Here is a 27,807-nt window from a genome sequence, read left to right as displayed (position 1 = left end):
ACATCAGACTTCTTATGGACTCTATCAACTATTGACACCGAAGGAGCAAAGGATTGGACCCTATGCACAATTGACGTGACATCGTTGTATACATCTATTCCTCACAGACAAGGCCTAGAAGCAATGGAGTGGGCTTTACTCTGAGATGACAAACCAGATGAATTGAAGTGCCTAATACTACAACTGTTGGAATTCTGTTTAGAAAACAGCTACTTCACATGGGAAAATGACTACTATATGCAGCTCACAGGGACAGCAATGGGTTTTCCGGGGGCCTGTATATATGCGAACATTTTTATGGCCAAGTTCGAACTGGATTACATTCTTGAAGATTATACTTGGCAAGACGGTCTTGTATATTATAAGCGATATATAGACGATGTCTTTATAATATGGAAACGGTCAACTTCCGATCTAATTCAAAATATCAAAAGTTTGAATCTTGCAAATTCCAGAATCCAATTCACGCATATTATCAGCAAGGTAGCTTTACCCTTCTTGTACGTATGGGTTGAACTTAAAGGTAACTATCAGCACAACCCTCTACAAAAAACCCACAGACAAGAACACCGCACTACTGTATGGAAGTTTCCACCCTTCAAACCTCATCAATAACTTACCGGTGTCTCAATTTATGAGGATTAAAAGGATATCTTCTGACAAGGAGAGTTGTGATAAGCATATTGAAGAACAAAAACAACGTTACTTGGACAGAGGATATCCGTGAAAACTACTGGAAGCACACGTGGACAAGATCAAGACAATCCCGAGGGCAGATCTTTTAAAGAAAAAAACACGGACTGACAATAAAAGGATGGTATTTGTTTCAAAATATTCCACCGCATCTAGAGACATAAAACGTATCATTATGAAGAGGTGGGAGATTGTACAAGTGGAAAAAGATTTTGGTACCCTATTCAGTGATAAGCCTTTGTTTACATACAAGAGAGCGCAAAATTTGAAAGAGTTATTGAATAAACCCACACAGAATATGGGCACTAATCAGCAACAAGAAGAGTACAAAGGCACTACACGCTGCTATAATTGTAAAAACTGCAACAATGTAATACCTGGGAATATCTTACTGCATCCACGGACAGGTGAAAAAATTCAACTGAGACACAATACAACTTGTAATTCTGAGCATGTGGTTTATTCAATTAAATGCCCATGTGGCTTACTATATGTTGGAAAGACAGAGCGCAAACTGAAACTGCGACTCTCAGAGCACAAAAGTCGCATTCGCAATAAGAACTTAACATCGCCACTGCGAAACATTGGTGGGAAGCTGGACATAATATTGCGCAGCTGAGATTTCAGATTATCGAATTACTTCCACAACGATTAGGCCTGGACAATTCTAAAATTCTACTCCAAAGGGAAGCTTTTTGGATTCATAAATTACAGACCTTGACCCCAACTGGGTTAAATGACAAAATGGATATGGTATGCTTCTTGTAGCAGCATAGAGAAGTACACGTAACAGTCCTTAAAACATAGCACCCCATGGGACACTAACACACAGTGATACATGCAGACATGTTAAAAGTTAGGCATACGTTTAGTTTTTGGTATTGCAGTATCATAATAGGTATTCATAAAATTGTATTGGTTAGATTGTAAATAGACAGATAATGCTTTGAATCTATTGCCAGTGGAAATTCTCTTTATTCAATACTGTTTCTTTCTTCTGGTCTACACCATAACACAACAAAAATTTCTTTCATTTACTCTAGTATTGGAATTTAAATATTCCCATGTAATTTCATTTAGTAATGAACTTTCGGGTTCGTTCACACGCAAGATATTAGCACATATAAAGGACCTCTTTTTTAAACAGCGAATATAGTTATCATCAAATAGCAAAAACACCACTCAGTAATGGCCGCCGTACATTTCTAATCCTACCTTTATGTTGAGCTAGCGAGGTAACAGAGATAAGGGACTTTGTAAAACAAAGTTCGAACTGAGCGCCGACGCGTTAGTTTCTCATCGTGTGTAGCAGAGACTGAAGGCGAGTGTATCGGTAAGGGAATTAATCTTCAAAATATTTAGTAGCGAGGTTTCCCGCCCGCTCAGACAGCTTGTCTAACACTCGCGTGTACCTTTTTTTCACGCAGAGCCATTTAAACCATATAAATATTTAGCGGGACTGGTCCAATCCTCGAACCCGCAGGTAAGCGAATGTGCTATACCGAATTGGTAATGTTGAAGTATGTTATATCCGCGTGTTACTAAAGCCTGTGCATTGGTCTCAATGTTTCACAGGCCGAATTGTACAACGAGCGTGAGAGCGGGGTCAAGTCATAACCGAATGCCCTACAGGTAAAAAGAGCTTCTTGATACAAACGCTTATACCGCTTATTGTAATAATTGACAAGAGGAATTAAGATCCACTTGTTTACACATTTCAGATTTGACGGATTAAGGCCACATGTAAGAAAACCACAGGTGAGCCCAATACAGCGTTTTAGATGCTGATATATTGTCATTTCAATGAGCTTCATTTTTTCAATAGTTTGATAATTAATAGTTTGTGATTATCATTATCTTTCACAGACTCTGTACACCCAAGACAGTATCAGGTAAATTTTAAAGACAACTGTCACTCCTTAATAAAATTCATCATCAAGTCCTTAACTATATATAGGCTAAAACACGTTTCTCCTTTTTTATTATAGAATTATTTTTTACATGCACTATATCATATAGTGGCATTTAGCACTTGCAATAACGAGGTAAGCTTAGCATTATTAAAAACATTAGTTAGTAACATCGATTCTCTCTGACACCAAGAGTAATAAGGTTTCCTTCTCTTTCTTTTTTCTTCTTTTTTCTTTGAGAGACCCCTGACAAAGGGGCTGATGCCCCGAAATGCATCGGGTGTTATTGTATTGTTTTGTAATATTTAATGCATAAATCCATGTGTCTGTCTTTTGAAAGCAATGTAAATTCAGATAATCTTTAATGATTTATTTCTTATGATGATTGTAATGTCATGAACCTTTGATGATTCACATTGGATAAAAGTGAATAGCAACTTGATAAAAGGAGTATTTAATTTTCGTAGTGCGTGTTGGAGTCCTGGTGGCCCTCAGGCGCCAGGCCACATACAATTCATTACATAGTGTGCAGGCACTAATCCAAACACAGCACACATATCGTTTGATAATAATTGAAACTGATTATTTGGAGTGCAGCACCCACTTAAATACATTGTTATATCCCCCTACTGCAACACGGGAGCTTGCACCACGCCAAAATGTCGTTCGAGTCAATAGCTGGAATCACGGACAATAGAGCTAACACTAAGGGATACACTGTGGAGGAAGCCACACAAATCTACAAATTAATTAAGGAAACGAAAACTTTTGATGTTCAAGGAGGATCCATTGCACAACAACTTAAACAATTAGAATATCTGACCAGACGAGAATTGAACCAGTGGCTACACGCATCAACATTAATACAGTACCACCATGTGAGACGTATCCCAAGGGGGCTACGATTAGCAATTAGACCTATGCTATACAGGTTGAACAATAATCCTCAATTCATGGAGAAGTGGTTCAAAATACTTAACAAGTGTTCGCTTGATCTTATACTTCTTTTGATAGAAGAATTAGCTAAAACCATTCGAGATCTCGAGGAGGAGATTTTCAACGCTGAAAAAGAATTATCAACTAGAATGGAGGAAGAGCCATGGAGTAAATTTTTGGAAGATCTTGAGATTAAACTTGATAAATATGGGAAAGAGTTGCAAGAGACAAAAGTACGCAAATTCAAGCACGATACTATCGACTATAAATTGAATGAAGCGTACACTTGGGCAGAAATATATGCTAAAAGGAGATATACTGGTAAGAAACAGCAAACAGCGTCATCGGAAGAGAGTGGATGTCGGATAGTGACACCAGCTCCACCAGACAGGCTATGAACAAGCAGCAATTGTCTAAACCTAGACAACAAGATTCGACTCCAGTGACAGTAAACATACCGGCATCAACATCTGATCTTTTTTTAGAGAAGGGCCAGGCCCAAAGCAAACCACCGGATATACCAACTCCAGTGAGCGACAAAAAACGCGACGAGGAAAAGGAAAAGGAAAAGGAAGGGGAGAAGAAAAAATCGGGTGTACGGAGTCAGACCAAAACCTCGTGATTAATATTTCTAATCACCATCTAACTAAATCAGAGGAACAATTGCTTAACAAAGGAACAACTTTTGTCAATACTTACCATACGAACCAACTCGAGACAGAAATAGCTCTCTTTAAATTCATGAGGATCCTAAGATTGAAGCATTTTTTCACAATACTCAACCCCATTGAGAACGAAGACAACACTTCCATTAAATTCAAGCCTAAAAGTACTTTTATGGCTCCAATCTCCCATAAAAGCCTGGATACATTTGAGTTGCTAGTCAAGGCGGATCTGAGTAAGATTCAATATAAGAGGAAACTCAACAACTTAACAAGGTCTGAGTACAGTACTCTCCAAGCATTAATTAACAACAAAGAGATTATAATCCAAAAAGCAGACAAAGGAGGAGGACTCCTAATAATGGATTCGGATTTTTATGTAAAGAAGGGATTTGAACATGTACAGGAAGTGAATACATATGCCAAATTAGAAGGAGATCCAACGACTGCAATCACTAGGAACCTTGATGCAATACTGGATAAGTCAGAGGAATTGGGATGGTTGAACACCACGACAAAGCGATATTTGAGGCAAATCTATCCAAGAAGACCAAGGATATACTTTCTGCCAAAAGTGCATAAAGACCTCAAGAATCCCCCGTTTGGGCCGATAGTGTCCAGCTGTTCATCTATCTTCGAGAATTTGGGCATTTTTATCGATGCCCATATGCAATCATTCATTCAAAATTGGCCAACTTATTTGGAAGACACATCGGACTTCTTATGGACTCTATCAACTATTGACACCGAAGGAGCAACGGATTGGACCCTATGCACAATTGACGTGACATCGTTGTATACATCTATTCCTCACAGACAAGGCCTAGAAGCAATGGAGTGGGCTTTACTCTGAGATGACAAACCAGATGAATTGAAGTGCCTAATACTACAACTGTTGGAATTCTGTTTAGAAAACAGCTACTTCACATGGGAAAATGACTACTATATGCAGCTCACAGGGACAGCAATGGGTTTTCCGGGGGCCTGTATATATGCGAACATTTTTATGGCCAAGTTCGAACTGGATTACATTCTTGAAGATTATACTTGGCAAGACGGTCTTGTATATTATAAGCGATATATAGACGATGTCTTTATAATATGGAAACGGTCAACTTCAGATCTAATTCAAAATATCAAAAGTTTGAATCTTGCAAATTCTAGAATCCAATTCACGCATATTATCAGCAAGGTAGCTTTACCCTTCTTGGACGTATGGGTTGAACTTAAAGGTAACTATCAGCACAACCCTCTACAAAAAACCCACAGACAAGAACACAGCACTACTGTATGGAAGTTTCCACCCTTCAAACCTCATCAATAACTTACCGGTGTCTCAATTTATGAGGATTAAAAGGATATCTTCTGACAAGGAGAGTTGTGATAAGCATATTGAAGAACAAAAACAACGTTACTTGGACAGAGGATATCCGTGAAAACTACTGGAAGCACACGTGGACAAGATCAAGACAATCCCGAGGGCAGATCTTTTAAAGAAAAAAACATGGACTGACAATAAAAGGATGGTATTTGTTTCAAAATACTCCACCGCATCTAGAGACATAAAACGTATCATTATGAAGAGGTGGGAGATTGTACAAGTGGAAAAAGATTTTGGTACCCTATTCAGTGATAAGCCATTGTTTACATACAAGAGAGTGCAAAATTTGAAAGAGTTATTGAATAAACCCACACAGAATATGGGCACTAATCAGCAACAAGAAGAGTACAAAGGCACTACACGCTGCTATAATTGTAAAAACTGCAACAATGTAATACCTGGGAATATCTTACTGCATCCACGGACAGGTGAAAAAATTCAACTGAGACACAATACAACTTGTAATTCTGAGCATGTGGTTTATTCAATTAAATGCCCATGTGGCTTACTATATGTTGGAAAGACAGAGCGCAAACTGAAACTGCGACTCTCAGAGCACAAAAGTCGCATTCGCAATAAGAACTTAACATCGCCACTGCGAAACATTGGTGGGAAGCTGGACATAATATTGCGCAGCTGAGATTTCAGATTATCGAATTACTTCCACAACGATTAGGCCTGGACAATTCTAAAATTCTACTCCAAAGGGAAGCTTTTTGGATTCATAAATTACAGACCTTGACCCCAACTGGGTTAAATGACAAAATGGATATGGTATGCTTCTTGTAGCAGCATAGAGAAGTACACGTAACAGTCCTTAAAACATAGCACCCCATGGGACACTAACACACAGTGATACATGCAGACATGTTAAAAGTTAGGCATACGTTTAGTTTTTTGGTATTGCAGTATCATAATAGGTATTCATAAAATTGTATTGGTTAGATTGTAAATAGACAGATAATGCTTTGAATCTATTGCCAGTGGAAATTCTCTTTATTCAATACTGTTTCTTTCTTCTGGTCTACACCATAACACAACAAAAATTTCTTTCATTTACTCTAGTATTGGAATTTAAATATTCCCATGTAATTTCATTTAGTAATGAACTTTCGGGTTCGTTCACGCGCAAGATATTAGCACATATAAAGGACCTCTTTTTTAAACAGCGAATATAGTTATCATCAAATAGCAAAAACACCACTCAGTAATGGCCGCCGTACATTTCTAGTCCTACCTTTATGGTGAGCTAGCGAGGTAACAGAGATAAGGGACTTTGTAAACAACAAAGTTCGAACTGAGCGCCGACGCGTTAGTTTCTCATCGTGTGTAGCAGAGACTGAAGGCGAGTGTATCGGTAAGGGAATTAATCTTCAAAATATTTAGTAGCGAGGTTTCCCGCCCGCTCAGACAGCTTGTCTAACACTCGCGTGTACCTTTTTTTCACGCAGAGCCATTTAAACCATATAAATATTTAGCGGGACTGGTCCAATCCTCGAACCCGCAGGTAAGCGAATGTGCTATACCGAATTGGTAATGTTGAAGTATGTTATATCCGCGTGTTACTAAAGCCTGTGCATTGGTCTCAATGTTTCACAGGCCGAATTGTACAACGAGCGTGAGAGCGGGGTCAAGTCATAACCGAATGCCCTACAGGTAAAAAGAGCTTCTTGATACAAACGCTTATACCGCTTATTGTAATAATTGACAAGAGGAATTAAGATCCACTTGTTTACACATTTCAGATTTGACGGATTAAGGCCACATGTAAGAAAACCACAGGTGAGCCCAATACAGCGTTTTAGATGCTGATATACTGTCATTTCAATGAGCTTCATTTTTTCCATAGTTTGATAATTAATAGTTTGGGATTATCATTATCTTTCACAGACTCTGTACACCCAAGACAGTATCAGGTAAATTTTAAAGACAACTGTCACTCCTTAATAAAATTCATCATCAAGTCCTTAACTATATATAGGCTAAAACACGTTTCTCCTTTTTTATTATAGAATTATTTTTTACATGCACTATATCATATAGTGGCATTTAGCACTTGCAATAACGAGGTAAGCTTAGCATTATTAAAAACATTAGTTAGTAACATCGATTCTCTCTGACACCAAGAGTAATAAGGTTTCCTTCTCTTTCTTTTTTCTTCTTTTTTCTTTGAGAGACCCCTGACGAAGGGGCTGATGCCCCGAAATGCATCGGGTGTTATTGTATTGTTTTGTAATATTTAATGCATAAATCCATGTGTCTGTCTTTTGAAAGCAATGTAAATTCAGATAATCTTTAATGATTTATTTCTTATGATGATTGTAATGTCATGAACCTTTGATGATTCACATTGGATAAAAGTGAATAGCAACTTGATAAAAGGAGTATTTAATTTTCGTAGTGCGTGTTGGAGTCCTTGTGGCCCTCAGGCGCCAGGCCACATACAATTCATTACATAGTGTGCAGGCACTAATCCAAACACAGCACACATATTGTTTGATAATAATTGAAACTGATTATTTGGAGTGCAGCACCCACTTAAATACATTGTTATATCCCCCTACTGCAACACGGGAGCTTGCACCACGCCAAACTGTCCTTCGAGTCAATAGCTGGAATCACGGACAATAGAGCTAACACTAAGGGATACACTGTGGAGGAAGCCACACAAATCTACAAATTAATTAAGGAAATGAAAACTTTGGATGTTCAAGGAGGATCCATTGCACAACAACTTAAACAATTAGAATATCTGACCAGACGAGAATTGAACCAGCGGCTACACGCATCAACATTAATACAGTACCACCATGTGAGACGTATCCCAAGGGGGCTACGATTAGCAATTAGACCTATGCTATACAGGTTGAACAATAATCCTCAATTCATGGAGAAGTGGTTCAAAATACTTAACAAGTGTTCGCTTGATCTTATACTTCTTTTGATAGAAGAATTAGCTAAAACCATTCGAGATCTCGAGGAGGAGATTTTCAACGCTGAAAAAGAATTATCAACTAGAATGGAGGAAGAGCCATGGAGTAAATTTTTGGAAGATCTTGAGATTAAACTTGATAAATATGGGAAAGAGTTGCAAGAGACAAAATTACGCAAATTCAAGCGCGATACTATCGACTATAAATTGAATGAAGCGTGCACTTGGGCAGAAATATATGCTAAAAGGAGATATACTGGTAAGAAACAGCAAACAGCGTCATCGGAAGAGAGTGGAGTGTCGGATAGTGACACCAGCTCCACCAGACAGGCTATGAACAAGCAGCAATTGTCTAAACCTAGACAACAAGATTCGACTCCAGTGACAGTAAACATACTGGCATCAACATCTGATCTTTTTTTAGAGAAGGGCCAGGCCCAAAGCAAACCACCGGATATACCAACTCCAGTGAGCGACAAAAAACGCGACGAGGAAAAGGAAATGGAAAAGGAAGGGGAGAAGAAAAAATCGGGTCTACGGAGTCAGACCAAAACCTCGTGATTAATATTTCTAATCACCATCTAACTAAATCAGAGGAACAATTGCTTAACAAAGGAACAACTTTTGTCAATACTTACCATACGAACCAACTCGAGACAGAAATAGCTCTCTTTAAATTCATGAGGATCCTAAGATTGAAGCATTTTTTCACAATACTCAACCCCATTGAGAACGAAGACAACACTTCCATTAAATTCAAGCCTAAAAGTACTTTTATGGCTCCAATCTCCCATAAAAGCCTGGATACATTTGAGTTGCTAGTCAAGGCGGATCTGAGTAAGATTCAATATAAGAGGAAACTCAACAACTTAACAAGGTCTGAGTACAGTACTCTCCAAGCATTAATTAACAACAAAGAGATTATAATCCAAAAAGCCGACAAAGGAGGAGGACTCCTAATAATGGATTCGGATTTTTATGTAAAGAAGGGATTTGAACATGTACAGGAAGTGAATACATATGCCAAATTAGAAGGAGATCCAACGACTGCAATCACTAGGAACCTTGATGCAATACTGGATAAGTCAGAGGAATTGGGATGGTTGAACACCACGACAAAGCGATATTTGAGGCAAATCTATCCAAGAAGACCAAGGATATACTTTCTGCCAAAAGTGCATAAAGACCTCAAGAATCCCCCGTTTGGGCCGATAGTGTCCAGCTGTTCATCTATCTTCGAGAATTTGGGCATTTTTATCGATGCCCATATGCAATCATTCATTCAAACTTGGCCAAATTATTTGGAAGACACATCGGACTTCTTATGGACTCTATCAACTATTGACACCGAAGGAGCAACGGATTGGACCCTATGCACAATTGACGTGACATCGTTGTATACATCTATTCCTCACAGACAAGGCCTAGAAGCAATGGAGTGGGCTTTACTCTGAGATGACAAACCAGATGAATTGAAGTGCCTAATACTACAACTGTTGGAATTCTGTTTAGAAAACAGCTACTTCACATGGGAAAATGACTACTATATGCAGCTCACAGGGACAGCAATGGGTTTTCCGGGGGCCTGTATATATGCGAACATTTTTATGGCCAAGTTCGAACTGGATTACATTCTTGAAGATTATACTTGGCAAGACGGTCTTGTATATTATAAGCGATATATAGACGATGTCTTTATAATATGGAAACGGTCAACTTCAGATCTAATTCAAAATATCAAAAGTTTGAATCTTGCAAATTCCAGAATCCAATTCACGCATATTATCAGCAAGGTAGCTTTACCCTTCTTGGACGTATGGGTTGAACTTAAAGGTAACTATCAGCACAACCCTCTACAAAAAACCCACAGACAAGAACACCGCACTACTGTATGGAAGTTTCCACCCTTCAAACCTCATCAATAACTTACCGGTGTCTCAATTTATGAGGATTAAAAGGATATCTTCTGACAAGGAGAGTTGTGATAAGCATATTGAAGAACAAAAACAACGTTACTTGGACAGAGGATATCCGTGAAAACTACTGGAAGCACACGTGGACAAGATCAAGACAATCCCGAGGGCAGATCTTTTAAAGAAAAAAACACGGACTGACAATAAAAGGATGGTATTTGTTTCAAAATACTCCACCGCATCTAGAGACATAAAACGTATCATTATGAAGAGGTGGGAGATTGTACAAGTGGAAAAAGATTTTGGTACCCTATTCAGTGATAAGCCATTGTTTACATACAAGAGAGCGCAAAATTTGAAAGAGTTATTGAATAAACCCACACAGAATATGGGCACTAATCAGCAACAAGAAGAGTACAAAGGCACTACACGCTGCTATAATTGTAAAAACTGCAACAATGTAATACCTGGGAATATCTTACTGCATCCACGGACAGGTGAAAAAATTCAACTGAGACACAATACAACTTGTAATTCTGAGCATGTGGTTTATTCAATTAAATGCCCATGTGGCTTACTATATGTTGGAAAGACAGAGCGCAAACTGAAACTGCGACTCTCAGAGCACAAAAGTCGCATTCGCAATAAGAACTTAACATCGCCACTGCGAAACATTGGTGGGAAGCTGGACATAATATTGCGCAGCTGAGATTTCAGATTATCGAATTACTTCCACAACGATTAGGCCTGGACAATTCTAAAATTCTACTCCAAAGGGAAGCTTTTTGGATTCATAAATTACAGACCTTGACCCCAACTGGGTTAAATGACAAAATGGATATGGTATGCTTCTTGTAGCAGCATAGAGAAGTACACGTAACAGTCCTTAAAACATAGCACCCCATGGGACACTAACACACAGTGATACATGCAGACATGTTAAAAGTTAGGCATACGTTTAGTTTTTTGGTATTGCAGTATCATAATAGGTATTCATAAAATTGTATTGGTTAGATTGTAAATAGACAGATAATGCTTTGAATCTATTGCCAGTGGAAATTCTCTTTATTCAATACTGTTTCTTTCTTCTGGTCTACACCATAACACAACAAAAATTTCTTTCATTTACTCTAGTATTGGAATTTAAATATTTCCATGTAATTTCATTTAGTAATGAACTTTCGGGTTCGTTCACGCGCAAGATATTAGCACATATAAAGGACCTCTTTTTTAAACAGCGAATATAGTTATCATCAAATAGCAAAAACACCACTCAGTAATAGCCGCCGTACATTTCTAGTCCTACCTTTATGTTGAGCTAGTGAGGTAACAGAGATAAGGGACTTAGTAAACAACAAAGTTCGAACTGAGCGCCGACGCGTTAGTTTCTCTTTGCCTGTAGCAGAGACTGAAGGCGAGTGTATCAGTAAGGGAATTAATCTTCAAAATATTTAGTAGCGAGGTTTCCCCCCCACTCAGACAGCTTGTCTAACACTCGCGTGTACCTTTTTTTCACGCAGAGCCATTTACACCATATAAATATTTAGCGGGACTGGTCCAATCCTCGAACCCGCAGGTAAGCAAATGTGCTATACCGAATTGGTAATGTTGAAGTATGTTATATCCGCGTGTTACTAAAGCCTGTGCATTGGTCTCAATGTTTCACAGGCCGAATTGTACAACGAGCATGAGAGCGGGGTCAAGTCATAACCGAATGCCCTGCATACAGTGGCATTTAGCACTTGCAATAACGAGGTAAGCTTAGCATTATTAAAAACATTAGTTAGTAACATCGATTCTCCCTGACACCAAGAGTAATAAGGTTTCCTTCTCTTTCTTTTTTCTTCTTTTTTCTTTAACAAACCCCTGACGAAGGGGCTGATGCCCCGAAATGCATCGGGTGTTATTGTATTGTTTTGTAATATTTAATGCATAAATCCATGTGTCTGTCTTTTGAAAGCAATGTAAATTCAGATAATCTTTAATGATTTATTTCTTATGATGATTGTAATGTCATGAACCTTTGATGATTCACATTGGATAAAAGTGAATAGCAACTTGATAAAAGGAGTATTTAATTTTCGTAGTGCATGTTGGAGTCCTGGTGGCCCTCAGGCGCCAGGCCACATACAATTCATTACATAGTGTGCAGGCACTAATCCAAACACAGCACACATATCGTTTGATAATAATTGAAACTGATCATTTGGAGTGCAGCACCCGCTTAAATACATTGTTATAACTTTCTAAAACTGACATTTTCAGGATTGTGACTTATAATCTGACTTTACTATTAAGAAGGTTTTAAACTACAATTAGTCAGACACCAAACACCTTTCCTACCTGTTCTCAATCAAATGTCATCACTTAATAAATGTTATAAGGTAATCCAATGTTATCCTGTGTGAGAGGCATGTCTCACAGTAGTGAAAAACGAAGTTGTGAGTGTTTCAGTGATAGGACACGTAAAACTTAAATGTACATGTCCAACTTTTTTATTTCAGTGCGCCCATGGCGTATAGGCTATCTAGGGCCTATTTTAGAGGAGGCATATGTAATAAAAGGGAGCTTTAAAGTAATCAAAGGGGTTATTTTGCCCTGAGTTAAAAACTCCCATCAGAATACATTGGCAGGCCTTGGACGTTTTCAAGGGCCTAGTTGAGTGGGGGGGCACTATAAGTGCTGCAGGTCTGCTAGTAGCATTTAATGTATCAGTCCTGAGTACATAGACTATCATTTTACTAGAGACTTAGAAGTAAATTAAATATGCCAATCAGGTGTAATCCAATTTTACCATTTTGTAGGGAGTGAGCAAAGAACTTTAGCACTGGTTAGTAGTGGTAAAGTGCACGGAGTCCTAAGGCCAACAAAAACGAACTCATAAAAATAGGATGGGTGAATGCAGAAAGTTTGGGAGAAGACCATCTGAAGTCTGGTAGGCTTCAGATGGTCTTCTAAAATCTCATATATTAGAACAAACCTTAAACACTACCAGTATGCTCACTTTACTCTTCTTCATCGCTCCTATTCTGCCCCACATCTCAATCGAACTCTCTTCATACTCATTTTCTTCACACATCTCCCATCAAGCTAATACCAATACCTAAAGTTGCCAGCCCCGGAAGTGTACCAACAGACAGTTGCAGTCCTCAAATCATCAATCTTCTAGTTCTCATCCTATCATGTGTCTTATCATGCCTGGCCTGGCTACTCTCTTTAATCAGTTTCTCAGCACAGGCACATAGCTACCTGTTTCAAGTCACCAGTAGTCATAACGCTACTCGAAATATCCTCTGCTAACGATTCTATTCCAGCCAAATAAAAACTTCTTCATTCCTTCTACAAAACACTAAAATGATTGATGTTCAATCACCATACTTGCATTCTCCTTACCTACAACTTGCTTGATCTCTTCAAATTGGATTTGATGCACTGACCTGGAAAAACACACAACCCTCTTTTAAGTATCCAACTTCATAACATCTGCCCATCACATTCTCCTCTCCTCAAATCTCATACTTCTTGATCCCTCTGTTGCGTTTGAAATGTTTGATTCTTAAAACTTTACAGCCCATGCAATCCAATCGTGGCATAAAAGACTTGCAATATGCTTCCTTCCACGCATCAATCTGACTAATGCAACAGCCTTTTGGTGGGTCATCTCCTGTACTCTTTTTTCCTCATAGACAAAAGTTTGCCAAAAAATACTTCATAAACCTTTTTAATCTTCCCATATGCAAAACTAATTCCAAGAATTGCCATCAAGATGGCTGGCATTCCTCCAAAGCTCTAAATAAAACATTGACCCTCGTCTTCAAAACCATAAAAGATGCCTCCCCAAACTACCTCTCCTCTATTCTATGGAAATGCGTCCCAACTCAGTAAGACTAAACAGGCAACCTAAGCCTCAAGGTTATTAGCAAATCCCCATGTCCAGCATCAGAATTCAGGCTCTTCCATTTGCAACTTTTTTCCAGTGGAAAAGCGATCAGTCACTTAGCTAACCTCCTTCAATACTACTCGCTAAGATCTGTTCATATTAGGGTAGTCGTTATCACAAACTATATACACCATCCTCTGCTTCTCATTGAATCTAAGTTGTATATATGTAAATACACTTATGAATCTTATGTCAGTACTGGACCCATAAAGTTGTGCACATCTGCTGACTGCATAAAATCAGAGGTGCCAGCATGTCTAAGTCCGACCCAAACAGCCCCACTGAGGCAACTATCATAAAAAATATGAAAAATGTGAAAATAGCCTAGCATAATTTACAAGGAACACTAGCTTGCATACATACTCGTGCCAAATGTCAAGGCAATGAGTATGGTCACTTGAAATGAAGGATCAAGCAAAAGTTATATGCTTAAACACTTTAGTGGATCACATTCACGTATAACAAACAGCATGCCATTTCAAATGAAAGCATGATCTTAGGTGCAAAAGATAGTAAGTATGGCCCACATGCATCAATATCGGCTTTTGCGATTTCTAAATTGCGATAAATAGCGATTCGCAATTTAGAAATCGCAAAAGCTTATGCATGATTATTTCTACATTTTTTATGCAATTCGGTAAAAATCTCTATTTTTACCGAATCGCATAAAAAATGCGAATTTCAAATTGCGAATTCGCAATTCCCATTCATTCCTATGGGCCAAAATGCCCATAGGAATGAATGGGAATTGCGAATTCGTAATTTGAAATCGCAATTCATCAATCCATTTCAAGGGTGGAGAGGGGGGTCTAAATGACCCCCCCCTGCACCCATGAAATGTACTTTTCAGTAGAAGTTACGTACACACATGTCCTAAGGACATGTGTGTCTGTAACTTAACAGTTTAAAAAATGCATTTTTGTGCATTTTTAAACAATTTCGCAAATTACCATGAGGTTGAACTTTGTGGTAATTTGCACTTCCAATTTTAAAAATTTGCAAATTTTCGGAAATGATGCATAGCATTTAAGAAATCACAAAATTGCGATTTCTTATATGCTATCGCAATTTTAGAAATCGCAAAAAAGATGCGATTTCTAAAATAGCATGATGCATCCCAAACAGCACTTTTGGAATCGCAAACGGCCGATTTTAAGGAATCGCACCGTTTGCGACTCCAAAAATGCTTGATGCATGTGGGCCATAGTCTTTGGATCCCTAGAAAAGGTCACTGAAGAAGACAAAGTCAAAGTGAAAATATTCTTTATTCGGCATTTAAGTAACACCATAAAAGCACAGATTAAAAAAGACAATATTGACAGTTATTATATTAAAAAACACCTCATAGGGAATACAATACTGCTAATTGGTTATATTATTTAAGAAAACAAACCCACCATCCACCCATTGCTTGTGCAATTTTAGTTCATTTTTAGTCAGCAAATACCTCTTGTGTTTCTTAGTTTAACTGCTGCTCTTAAAAAGTTTATCACACAAAAGAGAGTCAGGGGATTTCGGGGCATTTTTAAAAATTCAAGGGCTTCCTTCACATGTCTGAGGTTAGCTTTTATGTATAGACCAATAAAAAACGACGTCTGGGCATAAGATAAAATGGGCATATTAATACAAAATGAGGGGTATCCCGCGGAGATCGCTGATCGCAGCCGCAGGGCCCTTTTGACTCAACTTGATTAAAGAAAACCCACCGGCTCAGCTTAAAGGTGGTGTAAAAAATTGAGTCTAAAACGTGTAAATAAAAACCTATCCTGGGCATTATATATGAGAGCGAGGTAGGGCTCCAGACCTCTACAGGACCTTACTGTAACATGTTCCTGAACTGAATGTTTATTTCTGTCCTTTGCCTCTCGAGCTCTGACTCTATAGCATCTCTTTTACTCTGACTGAAGAAGTCACCAAAGAGGTATAGCAGGATAGAAAATCGTGCACGCACTCACACCAAAGGTGGCAGGCCACGGCCTTCTTATGGGCAATAGCAGATATAACAAACACAAAGGAAGCTACATCATCAATGACTTACCACCTACAACAGGGACATTTGGCTGTTCGCATTTTTCTAGCAAAAGCAAAACAGTTGACCCACTTCAACTTACAGGTCATATGTCTAGCAAAATTAGACTGGGTGGTTGATATGTTCCTGGCATGAAGCAGCCATGCGGTGAACGGTGGAGAGTATTTAACTACTCAGACGAAAAAGGCAGAACTACCTCCTATCCTGCAGCTCTGCAGCTCTGATTCACAAAGGAAAGACCAACGAGCTGAGCGAAGCAGTGAGTGCTATAAGCCAACATGGGTCTCCTGGTTAAAGAACAAACACGAGATAGCAACCACGCCTGCTACCACAGACCCTAAACTTCACACTTATATCACAATACTAACTAACACTCTGAAAACTGCACATGGATGAAAGGGATCATAGAGAGCAGTGGAGGAGGCACTGAACTGGTCTGTGCAACATGAATAGAGACAGTCATATGTGCAACAAAGCGTGGTTTTCTTCACCAATGGGGTTTGCCAACTTTGTACACGTAAATGAAGATAGAACCTAAAAAACATCAGAGGAAATTAAAATGCTAGTGGGAATAAGAACAAAGACCCATCATGTTAGACACTTATTTCATCCACAATATTTCTACCCAGGGAACACAATCTCTTATGCTGACCTCTAACTCTTGTGCGCCGGAATAGTGCTGGTGACAGAAGGCTTCGTCTTTCACAGTCCCAATGTTCTTAATGTAACTAGTGGTAGGGTGCTTAGACGGGTATGTGTTAGTTAATTCCCCCCTCCTGCTTTATCTGGACCATTACATGATACAACCGTATCAGAGATCTTTACATTAAAGGCAATAAAATCATTGATAGTCTTTAACCTTAGTGTTGTCACCAGTTCTCACTTTCAACCGTACTCCTACCCCATGCTTTTTCCTTAAGGTGTTAGACATGTATCATTATGCATTTCCTTTATGATAACAATTGTTCAATGAAACAATTGGTCAAGTTGTACTGATTTTCAAATCTACATCCATCACTTAGAATATATCTAACTCCACCTATACTGGCCTTTGCAATCATTAGTGTCAACCTAACTTCTGTCTTTATCTTATTCATTCATTGTTAACATCCCTGCTTCATCTGGATGTCTGTGCACTCATTCCAATCAGGTGAGTCACAATGCTATTGAGAAATATCACTCGGCCTCTTCACCTGTGGCATCAAAGCAATAAACTGTTTGCAAAAATACAGTATTTGTCCTCTAGCGGTAACTAGACATAATATCGACTCCATAATATCGAATGGACAAAATATCGAGTAAAAAATATCGACAGTAATAAAATATCGATATCATAATTATCGTTGGTCAAAATATCGACTAAAATAATGATAAAAAAATATCGATTACAAAAATATCAACTCAAAAATATCGACCAGACAAAATATCAATAAATAGTCAAAGTAAAAAATATCGAGAATATGTAGAAAAAATGTTTAAAAAAAAAAAAATTATTAATAGTAATATAAATTGTAGTTAATGTTTAGGAGCGGGTTGTGGGTTTATAGGGGAATAGGGTGGGAAGTAATTTAATAATAATTAATTAATTAATATATGTTTGTTAAATTTTTTAATTATTAATTAATTGGTAATTAATTAATATTAATTGGTTAATTAATTAATAAAAAAATTACATATTTTTTTAGTAATTAATTGGTAATTATTAATTATAATTAGTTAATTACATTAATTAGGGAATTTTTTCATTAACTTTAATTTTGTGTTATTGTTAATTAATTAATTGGGAATAATTAATATTAATTAATAAATTCAATTAATTACAGCTAATGTGCTAATATATTTACTTTATTGTTATTGTTAATTATTAATTAATTGGTATTTAAATAATAATAATTAATGTTGTGTAAAGGAGTCTTTTTAGGGTCAGTTTTCAATTCTTGGGTAAAGGGGTATTTTTTTGGGTTCAGGTTCAGTTTTCAGTTTGTGGGTAAAGAGGTTTTTTAAGGGTTCAGGGTCAGTTTTCAGTTCTTGGGTAAAGGTGTATTTTTTGGGTTCAGGGTCAGTTTTCAGTTTGTGGGTAAAGGGGTTTTTTAAGGGTTCAGGGTCAGTTTTCAGTTTTTGGGTAAAGGGGTATTTTTAGGGTTCAGGGTCAGTTTTCAGTTCTTGGGTAAAGGGACATTTTTTGGGTTCAGGGTCAGTTTTCATTTTGTGGGTAAAGGGTTTTTTTAAGGGTTCAGGGTCAGTTTTCAGTTTTTTGGGTAAAGGGGTATTTTTAGGGTTCAGGGTCAGTTTTCAGTTCTTGGGTAAAGGGGTTTTTTCTGGGTTCAGGGTCAGTTTTCAGTTTTTGGGTAAAGGTGTATTTTTTGGGTTCAGGGTCAGTTTTCAGTTTGAGGGTTAAGGGGTTTTTTAAGGGTTCAGGGTCAGTTTTCAGTTTTTGGGTAAAGGGGTATTTTTAGGGTTCAGGGTCAGTTTTCAGTTCTTGGGTAAAGGGGTATTGTTTGGGTTCAGGGTCAGTTTTCAGTTTTTGGGTAAAGGGGTTTTTTTAGGGTTCAGGGTCAGTTTTGTGTTTTTGGGTAAAGGGGTATTTTTTGGGTTCAGGGTCAGTTTTGTGTTTTTGGGTGAAGGGGTATTTTTAGTGTTCAGGGTCAGTTTTGGGTTTTTGGGGTACAGGCGTACAGGGTAAAACAACAAAAAAATTAAAGCTATTAAATAAAATTAAAAATAAAAATATTACATTAAATTATTAAGTTTTTAATTTATTTAAAAATTATATGTATTAGCACCTTCCCTGATAGTAGCTAGACTGGAGTTGGAATAGTAATTATTAATTGGTTAGTGTCCAGCACCTTCACTGATATTAGCTACACTGGAGTTGGATTAGTAATTAATCATTGGTCAGTGTCCACCACCTTCCCTGATATTAGCTTGACTGGAGTAGGAATAGTAAATAATTATTGGTCAGTGTCCAGCACCTTCCATGATATTAGCTTGACTGGAGTAGCAATAGTAAATATTAAATTGGTCAGTGTCCAGCACATTTGCATACATTTTTACATTACTGTGTTATAATATTAAAAAATAATGCAAAATGGATGTTTTCACAAAACTTTATTAAACATTTTTTATTTTTTTAATGTGTACTACAATACAATCACAAACAAAAATAACATAACATTATTTTGAAATGTAGTATTCGCAGAATAACACATTATCATTTATATACATGTTGAACATTATCAAACAAAATTAGTTAACAACATTGTTTATGTAAATATAAAATATTTTCATAATTAACTTTGAGTTACAAATATTTATATTGAATTAAATAAAAAACAAGTTTTTTTAAGCTTCTTCCATTTATATTTAATAATGTTAATATTATATATTAATATTATTAAATATATATTTTTTACATTTACATTTTTATAAAGTAACATGACAATTAGTACATTTGCTCAAGAAATGGAAATACAAATTAAAACATTTTTTGTTACATATTTCAGACAATGTTGTTTTTAAATGAAACATATACATATATTATGTTGTAAACTTTATAACAGTATAGGGGAACAATATGTTTAATAATAATATCTGGTATTGCCAAAAGATTATTTATGCAATTATATACTTTTATAATACTTAGAAATTATTATAAAACATTTTGTAATAATTAATAAAAATAATAACAAATATATTTATTTTTATTATTATTAATTACTAAACATAATCATTTATTTATTCTTTTCAGAAAAAACATACACTCAGAGAAAAAAAAAATACATTATTTCAGGGCATTGTTTATATATTAAATGGGTATAATTTTGATATTAATAACAATAAATAAGTTATATTATTTATTATTATTAATTGTTACCATAAACAATTATAATGTTTAGTTAAAAACAAACACAAAGTTATTCCTATAAATGTACACAATAAGAAAATATTTACATCTTTTATTCCAAGTCTTACATAATTTTGTAATATTATTAATATATAATAATTACTATATATTAATTAATATTAAATATATTTATATTTTTTAAACATGTTAAATTATAATGAGTCTAGTGTATTAATTTCTTAAAATAACAATGTGTATGTATTATATTTTTTAACTATAACATTGTATTGTCTATGATACCTTTTCAAAAATGGTTTAAGGGGAATACTTTTTTACCGCGTAAGGTTATTGCGCTTCATTCTGGACTGGAGAAGCTCGCTGTTGGGAGTTGCTTCGCGTGGAGAGAGGTAAGGTTATTTTTACATACAAATTATAACTGAGTGGTAATGTTTGAGGGTATATTCGAACTGTGTAGTGTTTTTTTGTGTATGTATGAATTGTTTAAGTAGCGTTTAGGTGAAATGTCGTCGTTATAGATGCGTCGTGTATGTTTTAGTTCTAGTGTTATTTTAAGTGATCGGAAATGTCTTCTTACATGGTTACTGTTAATTGTGAGTGTATTTACAAATGTTATGGGCTATTTGTGGGTGGGTTTCGTTATGTCTGTTATTTTACAGGTTCCGGTTCCTCGCATGAAAACTACATGGAAGGAAGCGTGTTTTTTTCCGGAGAAACTAATGTATGACTTAATATGGTTATATTTTGACATGTATCTCCTATTTTTCGTGTTTGCCAGGAGCGGATTTTACACATTTTAAACATTTTTCGGGTTTTTGGAGGGTTTCGAATTGGATTGATACATTGATATGCGTGACCGTTTTTTAAAAGTTGTGTGTATATCACTTTAAATACTAAAGTGTCCACACTACTGTTTTCGGGATTTCCTGGAGCGTTTATTTCTTTTTTACTTAATTTTCGGGTTTTTGAGGGTTTCCCATATTGGAATTGTCCTATATTGGAATGGATTGTATGGATTGTATTTTGCTTGATTACGTCTTTTTCATCTACAAAAATTGTAAGTATTTAAAGTACTTTTTTTATTGGGTGGGAAATGTCGATCTTTATGTAATGTGTATGTGTGATGTAATTATAAATATTGCATATTTGTTCAGAAATAATGTACCAAATTATGATAAGTTTGTTAAACAAATATGTATTATTTATAATTGTTTACAAATGTTTATGATTTGTAAATTTACCATTATTGTAAGAAGACATTAGTATATTTTGTAGACATTTTTATAGTAGACTTTTAGCTATTATTGACAGGTATTCTAATCCTCTAGTTGTAGGATATAGTGTGACTTGACTTTGCAGTAGTCGGAACATTTGTTTAGTTTGTTTAGTGAGTTTTGGACCAATTTGGGACACAGATTGTTCCATTCTTAGTTCTTGATAGCTTTGTTCTTTTTTCAAAGCTTCTAGTAGGTTATGGAATGTGGGTTTGCCTCTGCTTGTGGTAGCTTGGAAAGCATTATGCCACCCTTCTACACTGTTGTTTGTTTTAGCCTCTTGGTTTAAAGTACTATGATAGACATTCCACCAAGGGATTTGGAATTTGGGTTGGCGTCGATGTCCAGATCTGTGCAACCTTCCCACCCAAGTATCTTCAAAATAGTCCAGTAATGGGGTTAGTTTATCTTCATTCCTCTTGTAATATGTGCTGCCAATTAATAAATTGTAGTGTTCCGCTACATCGGTAACAGGAACGTAGGCCAGGGCTATTAATTTTTTAACTTGATAGGCAAAGGTGCTATCTGTTGAGTATAGTATACTTAAAGTTGATTTTTGGAGATGCCTCCATATGCTCTGATTGAAATCATAATAGCAACCCTGGATTGCTGTGTGGGGAAATGTTCTCAAAATGCTATTAATCATAGCTAATTCGAAATCAATAATTATTTTTTCTGGAAAATAATTATTGATTTCAGTTTTGAGAACATTTAATATTTCTGTATAAGTGTTTTGCTGTTTGTTGGGTAGCAAACAGTAAATGAAAAGTATGTTAGAGTTATGGTATAAACCGTGGATGGAATATAGTTGATAAAAAGGTTTTGGGCAAGGTTTAAATGTTCCATCCATCATCCATTGGGGACACTGTTGGATTTTTCTTAAATTAATTGCAGTTGCAAACATAATGATTCTGTTTGTACTGCTTTCATTGTCAAAAAGGATAAATTTGTCTTTATTGTGTGTGATGCCCATTTCTGGTGAAATAATAATTTCCTCAAAAGTAGTAGGGTTGGGTTGGGTTGTGCTAGAGAGTCTTTTAGTGCATGCAATTGTGCGTTTCAGGGAGTCAATAGAGGGTAGTTGACCTGAAGCATGGGCTGGGACTTTTAACAGTTCTTCTTTAAGGATTTGTGTTGTTGGTTTATCACTTTGTGTGCTAGCAGTTTTAATACTTTCTAAAGCATCTCTTATTTCAATTTCTGTGACATTTGGGGGATGATTGTGTTCCCTGGTAAATAACACATTAGTTTCCTCAGTAGTAGCCCTCCCATAACATTTGTTTGAGTAATATTTGGTACACTTCCCAAAAACTTTTCTACCACTTTGTCTTTCCGGATTATACACATAACCCATATAACATAATAGTAATTTATTTTTCTGTGACATAACAAATTCTGCACCTTCTGTCATTTTGTTTTACTTGTTCTAGGAAAGAGTATAAAGAAACAAAATCAAAAAACATATATTCCACTTTGTGGTGCAAACATCAATAATGATGTATTTATACTTACAGTTACTAAAAGTAGTAATCACAAATGAAGAACTGTATTTTGAAGGATTTTCTTGTATGTATTTCTTTATTTACTGTTGGTATGAAAATATAGAAATGCTAAGTTAATGTTTACACATAACAAACATTTTTCCTAGGAAAAAGCAGTTGTCTATTTTGCTTAGTAGTACATTTGATGTAAACATTACATATACTTACTTGTTTAAATAGTTGAGTTGTAGTATTTGGTGGAGTACATCAAGGTAGTAAAGTTCAGATCTGTAGAGAAGATAGAATAAATAAATGTAAATTATTATAAATATTATTTTGAACCGTTGGGAAATGGGAAATATTTAAAAGTATACTAACTTCTAAATAAGTAGTTTTCTTTGCTGTAGGTAGAATAGCTGTATGATGTATTCAGAATATCTGTAGAGGAAATATAAAATATATAACATGGTGTTAAAAACATAGTTTGCGTTTTTTTCGGACGTTTTAGACAAATTACAAGTATACTTACATTTTTTACAAGGGTAGTCTTGTCTTTTGGTATAGTTGGTGTTGGATGTTTTTATAGGATCTTGTAGAATAGATGTATGATGTATTCAGAATATCTGTAGAGGAAATATAAAATATATAACATGGTGTTAAGAACATAGTTTGCGTTTTTTTCGGAAGTTTTAGACAAATTACAAGTATACTTACATTTTTTACAAGGGTAGTCTTGGAAAGGGGCGACCACTCGGTCCCCCCGAACGTATGGTGGAGTACCCCGATCTCCCCGGGAAACCATTTTGGGCGGGAGGCGTGTCCCGGCTGGTATGCCCGAAGCGGCGTAGCTGGGGCGCGCCTTTTCCCGCCCAAGAATGGGTTGTCCTAGACACCAACACCGCCAGCCACGCCCGGGGGGCGGATTGGAGGAGGGTCTACGCCCGCCCGAAGAAGGATAAAAGGAGCGACAAGCCAAGGAAGCATCCTCTTGTTCCTGTGCTCTGAAGCTGCACCCCCGCGTTGCACGTGAGCTCGAGACGGAACGAAGAGCCAATTTTGAAATTTGTAATTTCTCTTTTTTCTCTTCTAGCGCTACAAGTCTTGTCCAGGACCTTCCATCTACGTGAGGAGAATGCCGGGCAAAAGGGTCGCAAAGAAGGTTAGCACCGACCAAATGCTCCGTATGCTGATGAAAGACATGACGGAGATGAAGAGGAAAATGGCGGCCAGGGATGGTACAGGACGACCAAAAAGAACCATCCCAGGGGCGGTCCCTGCCGGGAGAAGAAAGAGGGCCAGGAACGGGGCAAATGAAGACGAGGTCCCAGTTCCGGAGGCTCCCCCGGCGAGCCCTCCCAGACCGGTGGAGGCTCCTGTGCCGGTTCCCGTCGAGGGGCAGCCGATCCCTGTTGTGGTTACCCCTGTGAACGATGGGGACATGCCCCCGGAGTTGGCCGCCCAGCTGGCGGCATGGTTGGGTGGTAACAGCGTGGGATCCGTTGCTCCAGGGGACACGGCCGAGGAGGCCAAGCAATTAATGAGGCAGTTGCGGCAATCACGGGAGGCCGCAAAACCACCTTGTCCTTTTGTTTCCCCGCAGGCGCCTGTGGGTCAACCAGGATCAGGCGTGGGTGCGACGGGGTCGACAGTTACAGCGGCAGCTTCAGGTAAGCCATTGCCGATGGTTGGGGAGGGATCGGTACCTTCGAGGAGGGAGAAAATTGTGCAGCATATCCCGAAGGAGGTGAAGGAGAGGATATGGGCAGATAAATATGTAAACATATTTTCCTTGTTGACCGATCACTACGAAATCGAGCATGTAAAAAAACAGAAAGAGTTTCTGCATCCAAGTGTGTGGCGAGCCAGGATGGCCGGTTTTAGAGTCGATGAATCGATAGGCAATTGGGGCAGAGCGTTCGGAATGTTCACTGCAATTATGGGGGAACGTAGGCCCGATTTGTTGGGGGAATTGGCTGTGTATCAGACACGTATCATAGGTTTTTATGAAACGTATGGAGGAAATCAATGGTTTGCCTATGATAATATATTTTGTAAATCCAAGGAACATGATTCATCCCTGACATGGGATTGTTTTGACTCCATTTCATGGCAAAATATGGAAATGGGGAAGTCACCAGCATTGGGGGGTGAGATGGCCGGGTATTCCTGCCATTCGTCAGGGACGCCCTTTCGAGCAAGTTCCAGCAATGACCGGAACTCAAGGACTAGCGGCAGCACAGGGAAAAAAGGGGTCTGCTGGAGCTTTAACAGGGGAAAATGTACTAGGCCACAGGGTTCTTGTAAATTCAGGCACGAATGTTCGGGGTGTGGCCAGTCCTCCCATCCGGAGAATACGTGCAGAGCCAAGACTAGTGATACGGGGAGTAGGGTAGCGCCAAACAGGTCTGAAATGGTCCAGGGGGCGCCGCTACCGACCCCGGTTGATATCATGGCAATGATCCCTTGGCTAAATGAATACCCAGATCATATCTCCGCTGGGGTGTTGCGAGATGGTTTCTCATATGGTTTCCGCATCCCGGCGGGGGATTTTCAGGGTGAAGCACAATGTAAGAATCAACTATCGGTGCAGCAGAATGCGGCGGTGGTACAAGCAAAGATTGGTAAAGAGGTGGCCCGAGGTCGGGTTGCGGGACCATATGACAACCCGCCAGTTGCTAATTTTGTTTGTTCACCCCTCGGTGTAGTCCCCAAAAAAGATCCGGGGGAATTCAGGTTGATACATAATTTGTCAGCTCCAAGGGGTCTTTCAGTGAACGATGCGATTGACCCGGGAGTTTGTTCGGTGCGGTACGCATCTTTCGATGAGGCCGTCGCCATTTTGAATCGCCTAGGGCCCGGAGCGCTGATGGCTAAATCAGATATCGAGTCAGCGTTCCGGTTGCTCCCGGTACACCCAGACGATCAGCGTCTCCTTGGTTTCATGTTTCAGGGTCGCTATTACATGGATAAATGTATGCCAATGGGTTGCTCCATCTCTTGTGCTTATTTTGAAAGATTTAGTTGTTTTTTGCAATGGGCCTTCACAAGAATAACAGGGTTTACTCATGTGATGCATTATCTTGATGATTTTCTGTTCCTGGGGGCAGCTGGGGACATGGAATGTGCACGAGCTTTGAATGAATTTTGTGATCTCATGAGGCGCTTTGGCGTGCCATTGGCACCCGGTAAGACAGTGGGGCCGTCTACTTCGCTCGAGTTTCTTGGAATAGAGCTCGATTCCGAAGAGGGGTGCTTCCGCTTGCCCAGGGAAAAGGTGGCGAAATTCGAGGCATCGCTTAAAGCATGTATTAGCGCGACCAAAGTGAGATTACATCAGTTACAGCAGGTCATGGGTCAACTGAATTTTGCCCTGAGAGTGATTCCAATGGCGCGCCCATTTTCCCGCTCGATTGCGCAGGCCATGGTTGGCCTTAAGGAAGGCCACCACCGCACAAGGCTCTCGGCTGAGGTCCGGCAGGACATGCTCATATGGTTGGCATTTCTGGCGGATTTCAACGGTCGGGTCGTGTGGAGCAAACCCGGGGTCTCCTCGGAGGAGTTGGGGTTGTGGACAGACTCGACAGGGAGCGTTGGATTTGGCGCCATTTTTGGTAATCACTGGTCAGCACAAACCTGGCCGGCATGGTGGCACAAGAATGGGCTCACAGGTAACATAGGATTTCTTGAGCTTTTCCCTATTCTGGTGGCCTTGAAAACATGGCCCGAGGGATTTCGTGACCGCGCTGTGGTGTTCTGGTCTGATAATATGACCGTTGTTGAGTGTATCAATAGTCAGGCTGCCCGCTGCAGATGGATCTTGAGATTGCTGAAAGAAATTGTTTTGCTGTGTATGAGGCTAAACGTCCACTTTAGGGCAAAACATGTGCCAGGGGTGTTAAATCAGGCAGCTGATGCGCTTTCTCGTTCCCGTATGCAGGCCTTCTGGGGTTTCCTACCCTCAGCGGACCCGGTGGCGGCACCTTTTCCCGAAGCTCTCTGGTCTCTCGGTGCCCCGGACTACAAGACCTCGTGGGAGGGAGTCTAGCTCCCAGAACAAGGAAGGCATACGAATGGGCGTTCCGTTCCTATTGGTCCTTTTTGGGTTCTGCTGGGGGGGAGCTATGGGGCCAAGAGGAGTATGTCCTGAAGTTTCTGTTATAGTTACGTCAGGCAGGCAAATCAGTGGCCACGGCACAGAGGCACCGGGCCGCTATTTCTTTCATGGCACGAGCTCATGGTCTCTAGGACCCCACAGCGTCTTTTGTGGTTCAGAAGGCGCTGCGAGGGTGGCACCGCCTTGAGGGTCACAGAGTGGACGACAGGCACCCGATAGGTCTGGAAAGGTTGGCCCTATTGATGTCAGTACTCCCTGCAACATGTTCATCTCAATCTGAGACAGTACTGTTTAGAGCCGCTTTTTCATTAGCATTCCATGGGGCTATGAGGGTAAGCGAGCTGGTAGCAAGGAATAAGCAGGATACGGGGGGGACTGTGCCGAGAGCACATCCGCATTGAAGGGGAAACAATGATAGTCTCGTTTGCCAGGTCCAAGACCGATCAAGGAGCAAACAGCGATTGTGTAGTAGTCCGCCGGATTCCCGGATCGCCCATGTGCCCGGTAGCCTGCGTTGAGGAATATTTGGCGCAGAGGGCGGCAGCATGGGGGGAAGCTTACTGAGGCACGCCAATGCCACCCCGCTGACGAGGTTTCAGTTCCAACGGGTGCTTGCGATGGCAATTACAGCCGCGGGGTTAAACCCGTGCGAGTTTGGGACCCATTCCTTCAGGATAGGG

This window comes from Lissotriton vulgaris, chromosome 4_1 (assembly GCF_964263255.1).
Source record: "Lissotriton vulgaris chromosome 4_1, aLisVul1.2, whole genome shotgun sequence".
NCBI lineage: Eukaryota > Metazoa > Chordata > Amphibia > Caudata > Salamandridae > Lissotriton > Lissotriton vulgaris.
Note: the sequence above shows the minus strand (reverse complement) of the source record.